The 6,303-nt window shown below is 43.2% G+C and overlaps 1 long non-coding RNA gene across 1 annotated transcript in view; it reads right to left on the bottom strand.

Moving 5' to 3' along the window:
- LOC102371749 overlaps positions 1 to 5,430 on the bottom strand; it is a 5,911-nt gene extending 481 nt beyond the window's left edge. Inside the window, exons 1-2 of the long non-coding RNA XR_324217.2 lie at positions 5,253 to 5,430; positions 1,154 to 1,334 (exon numbers count right to left, since the gene is read on the bottom strand). This is a non-coding gene — a long non-coding RNA (uncharacterized LOC102371749). The remainder of the gene's footprint in view (positions 1 to 1,153; positions 1,335 to 5,252) is intronic.
- Positions 5,431 to 6,303: the final 873 nt, after the last annotated feature.

Here is a 6,303-nt window from a genome sequence, read left to right as displayed (position 1 = left end):
TTATGGCTGGCACAGATGAGTTCATATAATGCAGGAGCAAAAAAATATCCACTCCCTAATATACCACTACTCAACCTGTACTAAATTGATCTTCTCTTCAGGGGATCATTAAGTCCTGAGCATTTTTATTTAAAGCCTTTTGTTAAAATTTGTCAAGTTCATTGCAAGTGTGATGCAACAAAAGTATGGTGTAAATCTGTCAAGTTCATTGCAAGATCAGCAATTAACCACAGCACAATTCGAGTACACACTGCTGATACCTGTAAAAAACATGCAGATTCACACAGACAAGGGGATGAAATGGAAGAAAACGAGAGACAGGAATTCCTACATAGGATTAAAATATGATATTTCTCTGTGAATAAAATGTAGTTATTACATGTAAAATGTACATGTGAACAGTCCTTTAATATTGAACACCAAGTATTATTCTTATAAAAGCAGTAGCCCGAAAGAATAGCATTTCTTGCATGCAGAGCATCTTTCCAGTGACCCTCACATACACACTGTATTCCAGTACTTCTGTCTGATACAGCGGGCATATTCACTAAATGACTCGCATCAAGGGATCCCGTGGGATCCTTGCCAACATTGCTGTATTAGTCTGTGCTCATTCCCCTCAAAGAAAACAAATACATTTTACCATGCTGGTCACATGTGGATTTTAATGCTGAGCAATATTGTCCACTACTAATTATATTAAGGAGAAATAGGTATGTAAAACACCATGTTTACTTCCACCTGGGAGTTTTACAAAGACAATGGGTCAGATGTCAGTAACTCTATAGTCCGTTTGCTTTGCTCTGCTCTAACAGAAACAAAGAAGCATAGAATTACCTTTATTGACTCCCTGGTATTAATGAGAACATATTCCCATGGTGTCATAGGAGAACAACAACTCTATGCCATCCAATATTTTAGCTTCAATATGGCTGGGTAGACTAAGCATAACTTCTGTATACTCACATTCCAGGAGACCTCATGTCTGATGGACTGAATCCAAGGGTGCAGTTACACATAAATTAGAGAAGTCCTAGAGCAGTAGCTTTTAACCTTTTTGGACTCAAGACACCCCTCACTGCACCCCTCCATAACTTATGCAAATTGAGTGGCACCCAATTAAAAAAAATAATTTATATATTACAGTGCTTACCTCCTTGCAGAGGGTTTGGGAAATGGGGGTGGGGGATCATCCAGGCAAGGACAATCTCAAGTCTGCATTTATCTGCTCATCTCCTCGCACTTCAGGGCATCCTTTCATAGGGAAAGCCAAGAGGGCTATGGCCAATTTGAAACTCACCAAGAGAAGTGAGTTACTGCAAAAATTTAAAGAACTGAAAACAAAACAAAACAAAACAAAAAAAATCAGCTTCAGGACAAAAAATAGAAGGGTCACAGACTACAATGCAATTGGAACTGGGCCAAAACAGTGGTTAAAACTAGACCTTTACAATACAGCCCTAATGCAGAGAGGCCTGGAGGGGAGAAGTTGGGTTTGTATAGCTCAATCATGTAGAAACCATGCATAAAAATCTAGTTCACTGTTGCAGATCCTTCAGAGGTTCTGAGGGCACCCCAGGATGCCCTGGTTGAGAATCCTACAGATTTAACTTGTGCTGAGATATGAACCAGTTTGCCACCAACCCTGAATACAGGAGCCACCAGAAATGGCATATAATCATTGTTGTTACCTCTTCCGTAGAAACTCCCCAGAGCTGTGCTGAGCACAGCCCAGCCAAGCCACCTTTGTTAGTCATTTTTTTGGAGACAAGTTATTATATAATTCTCATTTTACAAATGTTGACCAGTTTCAACCCCAAGGATAAGGTGAGAGAAACAGACAAAGTCACATTCCCACCAACTTCCTACTTTGCAGTTCAAACTCTGGAAAGTCCTTGTGATTGTATCAGGACAAATGCTGACACCTAAGGTTGTAGTTCTGGATTACTTGTGCTATTACCAGCCACCCTGTGGAAAAAATAAAAGGGTCGAGCCTGATCCCGCCCCTTCCTGGAGCCTGCCCGAGCTGCACAGGGGCCCAGTGCTTCCTTCTGCGGCTGTGGGGAGGCTGGTGCTTCCTTCTGCAGCTGCGGCGGTGCCCCCCCGAGACTGCCTGGGCTAGGCGCCTGTGGGCAGGTGCCCTAAATTGAAGCCGTGTTTTTAAAAACCCACAGCTTCAATTTAGGGAGAATTACATTGAAGCAACTCCCCCCACCCCGGCACGTACAAGCAGCCCAGGTCATCGGCTTTGTTTATTTTGCCTTGCTATATGGCTATGGGTCCAATTCCACCATTACAGGTTCACATTTCAATGGAAATACTCACCTGCGTGTGTCCCTACTGGGCTGAATTCTGTGAAATCAGCATATCATCCTGATAGGACCTGCAGTTGTCTATAATCACTTAAATCACAGTAGCACTTTCAACTTCAGTTAGCTTTTGCTCAGTTCATATGCCATGTACTGGGCAGGTCTCAGAGCCCTGGCACTGAAAAGCTAGATGTTTGCACACACAAATGTAGGAGCAACACTATCACTCTGATTCCAATTATTACCTTATCCCCACAACAAGCCCCCTGAAGTCACTCTTTCCTTGGCTGTGGCAGGCATCCTTTGCAAAGTTTTTGTTGGTGGTGGTTGCATAGTCAATACAGGTGTAACCCTGAGTGTGCATATAGGTGGGTCACATGGACTGCTATGAATTTGCATGCCCTTCTTAGGGATATAGGGTCAGAAGTTTCTGTGACATTTGGGTGACAATTGCAGGAAAAATTAAAAGGATTGTGACAGGAGCAGTATGGCCAAGGAAACTGTGTCATGGCTGAACAAAGGGAGCTTACAGACTGGAGTGAGCCTACATAGGCAAAGGCATTCTCACTGGTGGTTAAGTTTCAGCTGTCATTGACTAGTGAGGATCTGACCAGCAAACCTTGGAGCTGAAATCCTAGAGGGGACACACTCAGCATCCACCCTCAGCAGAAGAGACTCCTACAATGCTCCCCAACGCAGTAAGAAGTGACTGTGATCCTGTAAAATATCAAAGACCTCCACTAACTATCCCTAGAGGCCGCAGAGCTGCTCTCTCCAGGCTGTTGCAGCAATGACTCCATATGGCAGCTATTACAGCCTGCATGAGGTGATGACCCCAGTGATACATCTTGGCAGTGACTCCAACAGACTCAGAGACAAAAAAAAAAAATTCTCACAGTTAAATAAAATCTCTCTGAGACCCAGGGAGAAATTTCACTCCCCCTACCCCCATCTGAACTGGGCAAGGTAGCAACTCCCATGGAGGGGAATTTGCAGTTAAAAAACAAACAAACAAACAAACAAACAAACAAACAAACAAACAAACAAACAAACAACTTTGACCAAAACAGAATATTTGATATTCTAAAGTGTTTAATATTTGGTTATCTAATATTTCAAAGAGCTGTTTAATAGTTTGACTATTTTATAGTTGTTATGTTTGATATGGTTTAATTTTCTTTCTTCTATTTAAGTAACTTTTATATACAGTTTAGTACCCAAACCACTTTGAGTGGGGGTCTTTTAGAACATCCAAAAGGTATGAGCCAAACCCCTCCCCACCCCTCCAACCCCCCAATTAGTATCTGGCCCTTGTTCTGTCACCAGGGAGAAGAAGAACGGTTACACAGGTGTTCATTCACACTATTTTTGTATACTTCTCCACAGAAATGTGGGCCACGATTCCCGGATGGTCCTTGGGAAACGGCCGCAGTTGCGTGTCGAGTGGGGCACCGGGTGGTGACACCAACCCAGACACGCTCGGGGATGCCAAGTGCGAGAGGGAGATGAGATAAGCACCACAGACAATGGGGTTTGAAATAAAACTTGATATTTACTTACAGAACTGTCGACACAACTTGAAGGGTGATATAACTTGGAGGCGATGAACTATATACAGCAACAAGGGATAAGCGATGGGTGGAGACTGCAGTATACAAGTACGATGTCTGGTTGGGACAAAGTGCAGTGCGTTCCGGATTTGGCAAGGCAGTAAACTATAATGCTCGGAGCGACCGGAGCAGCTTCTGCTATAGACCTAGGGGTCTGGCCAGGCCCCAAGATGGGTGATCAACCCGCCTTGAGAGTCAGAGCCTGGGGACCACGGACCGAGGTGTGCGGTCCCCTATATAAAACTTTCGGCCAATCAGGAAGCTCCCCTGATGGTACATTCTGGAACCCATGGACGTGCTGGCCAGCCAGCCATGCCCATTAGGTGGTCTTTGATTGGCTAGACCACAGGTGATCACGCATCGCTCGCATGTTGGGTCAAATTGCTGATACACTCCGCCACCGCATCACTATTTACAATGGCTGCGTCACTTAACACTTCGATACAATAATCTGGCGGGGTCACTTTGCTTGTTGATAAGAAATGGTAGATTTTAATTTGTTTTGAATGCACAAAACCCCACAATACCACTTAAACCCAGTTTGGCATATATTGTATACAACATACATTTGAAGGTCTTATCTGTCAAGTATACAAAGATGTGTTAGCATATAAAAACTATGCACAAGTGATATGGTTATCTTCAGAAACATCCTTTGACTCAAAGGCAAAGGAAGTCATTTAGGTAAGGGAGATGCACAGATTTGATTTGAAGATCCCAAGAGACAGAATTTACCACTTCCCTTAGTTCAGCGGTTCTGAACTGGGATACATGTACCGCCAGGGGGTACGTGAAGCCTCAACAGGGGGTACGTGAGATATATTTCATACGTTGTCTAACACAGTTCGAAGGGCCTAAAAAAGTCTTGACAATTTGAAATTGCCAGGGTTTTACTGCTGTAAAACGCACATGCGCGTGAAAATCAGACATAAAAAATAATTTCCCATTGAAAGGGGGTATGTGAAGTCTCACTCTGAGACCAAAGTGTACGTCGATTGTAAAAGGTTCAGAACTACTGCCTTAGTTAATCACCCTAACTGCTAGAAATGTGCGCCTTATTTCCATTTTTAATTCATCAATTCAGCTCCCAGTCATTGATCCTTAATATGCATTTCTCGACTAAAAATCAAAGATCCTTGCATTTTCTACCCATGGAGGTATTTTAACAAATGGCAAAAAATCACCACTTTTTTCTTTGATAAACTAAACATACTGAGCTCTTAAAAAATATCTATCTATATCTATATATCACTCGCTATAGATATTTTTTCCTGCTTTTGCAATACTTTGCTTGGAATTGCAGACAGACTTACCAGCCTGTGGTGACACTTACCTTGCTTGTCCCTTTAGATTCCAACAGCTTAATGCCAGCAGGCCACAGACCTCTTCAGCCTGCTCTTTTAGACCTCCTGGGTACAAGTCATTTTGCCCCTCAGATTTTCAAGGTTAATCCATGGTAGGTGGTTTTGAGTTCCTTCCTTCTTTATTAATTGATAGCAAAGTACTTATCCTCATGGGATGAAAACACACCAGCCTTTTGCTTCCAAACACAGAACAGAAATATTAATTGAGCACCTCTGCCTTTACTGCATTATTTACAATTTTACCATTTCCATCTATGAACAGGCATGTTCCATTACTAGAATCTTTTTGGCTCCTCATATGTATTAGAAAAATATTCTTGTTACTTCTGCTAACCTTGGATTTTTCCATGACATCCTTGGGCTGCTTTATATTTTCAGATTAAATCTTCTCCCCCAAGTAACAAGTTCTGCCTGTAGGGACAGCCATAGCACTACCTAGGGGCCATACTACACCTGCATTTCTACCCCAGCTCTGCCCACTCTAGCCTTATTCTCTTGCCTGTCACCTCTTGATCATAATGTTAGTATATTTAGGAGGCTGCCTTTAGAGAACTGGAGTTCAGCTGTTGGTGCCTTGCTCCACTCTACCTATCATTAGGCTGCTGGTTGGCCCATCCTTAAGTCTCAACTTGAGCAGGTCTTTCTCTCTATCTGCCCTTCAGGGCACCTATCCCTTCAGGCTCTTTTCCAGGTACTAGCCCTGTCTCAGTGGTCTGAGACACAGCCTGGGGTGTCCACGTCAGACTCCAAACCCACCACTTAAGCACGCATCTCTGGCCTCTGCTACTCTCTCTAGATTAGGTCCCTGGCCCCACCTCACAGCACTAAGGTAACACAAAAACAAAACACATAACTTATCTCCCTGTATACTCCTCTTCACAGCACTCATGCTGTTTTGAGGACTTGGGCCCTAGGTTTAGACTTATGTTATCTTTTCCCTACTTCTAGTCACTTGACTTAGCTTGCTGATTCTACTGCCTGTAATCTGCAGGTTGGGCCCTGCAGCCCATTTAGTTGCGC

This window comes from Alligator sinensis, unplaced genomic scaffold (genome assembly GCF_000455745.1).
Source record: "Alligator sinensis unplaced genomic scaffold, ASM45574v1 scaffold456_3, whole genome shotgun sequence".
In the NCBI taxonomy this organism is placed as follows: domain Eukaryota; kingdom Metazoa; phylum Chordata; order Crocodylia; family Alligatoridae; genus Alligator; species Alligator sinensis.
Note: the sequence above shows the minus strand (reverse complement) of the source record. Positions and strands in the feature narration are given on the sequence as shown.